Below are 2,724 nucleotides of genomic sequence, written 5' to 3' on the forward strand. Positions count from 1 at the left end.
GGTATTACTGAGCAGAAGGTTCTCTAAACTCTCTCAGCTGATTGGTAACAATGTAGTTCCTGTATTGTGTACTTTGTTGCTTCTCTCGTACACCAAACTCCTTCGTACAGTTATTTCTATTTTCATATATTCTACTTTATCAACAGGATGCATTGATCAATTGGTATGGTACACTAATGGAGAGCCCTTTCTATCTCACTGTCATCTGATCTTATTCATCATTGCACTGTCATTATTGGTCGTTCTCATTAGCCCATATGTATTATTTTTGCTATTTTTTCCATTGTGGGAGAAGTGTCGCTCTAAGTGGAGTATTGGTACTAAACTCTTTATTAAATTGAAGCCATTCTTTGATGCTTATGCTGGCCCACATACTGATATTTTCCGGTTCTGGCCTGGTCTATTACTTGTTGCAAGGATAATAATAGCCACAGCAATAGTTACAACAAGTAGTAGTAATATAATAAGCATCTCTGTTGCTGTTATCGCCATATTACTAGTCACACTAAGTTTTGGGTCCGTTTACAAGAAAAAAATCATCCACATGTTTGATGTTTGCTACTTTATGCTTCTTTTAATAATATTCTACATAATTGCTGGAACTATTGGTGATGACAGTGAAGTAAGAAGTCATGCCATTACAAGAAAAGGTGCTAAAAATGGAATTGCCATCATGCTTTCACTGAGTTTGTTAGGATTCTTATGCATAATGACCTATCACATTTATGCCTTGTACAAGCTGGGGTGTTGCTTTAATAAATGTGACAAGATCAAGCACAAGAAGGATAAAAATCTTTCCAACATTGCTGCCATTAATAGCTCAAGGGATTCTCGCACTTCAATGGAAATTTCTGTTGATGTGCCTCAACTTCGTGAACCACTGCTTGAGTCAATTTAAATAATTTTCATGTGTTTGTGTGTATTGCATAAATATTAGTAATATTAGATATGGTGTAGTATGGTGTGCATTGCTTAATCATTAATTTTTTAAAACAATTATGTAATTGTTTATTGAAGTAGATTGTGGTTTAATTATAAATTGTGGTGTGACGTAGATAATTAAAAGGTCCACTTCTTCATGTACATATAGGTTTCAGTCAAGCTCAAGTTAATTTAGCTTTACTCGATAGTATATTGAGAGATAAAGTCTTACTTTGTTTGTTTTGAGTCAATACAAGCACTGGACATGGTCATGAGGCATGCACTTACCATCAATCATGAAAGATTAATAGCTATTACAAAAGTTTAAGCTGATTTCAACTAAAATTACTGATAGCAATTTTTTGCAACAATCACTCATTTTTGTCTACTAAATCACACCCAAATTTTATCACATTTTCTGATCCATATTGTGGTCTTTATTGAACCAGCTGAATCCGACTAAAATTTCTGACTTTAAAAAAAACTAACAGTTGTCTGAAAAATTTATGTACTACCCAATTCACTACAATTTTATTACATTTTCTGATACTAAAACTTCTAATAACATTGGCTTGCAGCACATATTATAGTTGTTTTGTGTGTAGTGTCTGATGAAGTCTCTTATTTCTCGCTTATTGACATAGCGACAGCACTGCTATAGAACCTTTAGGGCAGTGTAATACACCAGTATTTATAGTGAGTAGTCTTTTAATTGCTTGTGTTAACCTGTGACTTCAAATAACTCAAGAGTACATTCTTTCTTGCTGACTGTACTACCTACTACTGGTAGCCATAGTGAGCTGGCATGTATCAATTATTCTTGTTCTCCATACTATAGCAATATACTCTGCAGAGTGAAAAAATTTGCCTGCCAAAAATCAAAAAAACTTTCATTCTCACTTGAAAAATGAAAGCACCAGATTTAAGCTTAAGTATCACTGGTTACAAGCATACAGGATCAGTGCTGGTGGTAGCAATGGTAGATAGTATAAAGGATTTAACTGGAAAAACTGCACCTTAAACTTTAAAGTGTAGTTTAGTTCCATTATCCTGTCACAATGAAACCTTTAACCAGTGATACTCATATACAGTAAAGGTACAAATAGGTGATGTACTACAACTTGAAGTCACCTCGTTAGTTAATTATCCTTGTCAGTCTGTACCTTGATGATATACACAAGATATGGTTGGTGCATATACATAATTTGCTTATTTATGACTGTAGGCATAAAAATACCCTTTAAGAATAATTTAAACAAACCTACTTGTATTTTCTACATAAATCTAGCTACCAGCATTCTAATGGTATATCCTAGTTGCATAGGGATGGATTTGATTCAGTGCAGGCTCATGTTAACTTCACTGAATTAGATCCAGATACACCCAAATTTGCTTGAAGTATATAGATAAGATATCTTGATGATATTCAGTGTTATTGGTATCTTCTAGTAACTATTTTCATGAGGTGCTCATATACCACACAAATACACTGATACACCCATCTTTTAAACTGGTATTATAGCATTTTTGGCAAGGTAAAGAGGCTCTTTCTTCTTGCTTTATAAAGTCCTGTGTTTGTTGTGTTACAAGTGCACACTAAAATAGCTACACCTATAGCTTAATTCTCCTTACCATAGTACAAGATGAATGATGTCTTTCAATGGAGAGCAAGTATTGGACGATGGAACTATTGTCAAACTGCCTCCAGTAGCTGCTACTCTCACTCATTCAAACTTTTCAAAGCTATGGTAGACAGCAAGTCAGGCACTACTGCATCAAAAGAGAAGCTTCCAGCAGCTCTGT

This window comes from Amphimedon queenslandica, unplaced genomic scaffold, assembly GCF_000090795.2.
Source record: "Amphimedon queenslandica unplaced genomic scaffold, v1.1 AMPQUscaffold_13470, whole genome shotgun sequence".
Lineage (NCBI taxonomy): Eukaryota > Metazoa > Porifera > Demospongiae > Haplosclerida > Niphatidae > Amphimedon > Amphimedon queenslandica.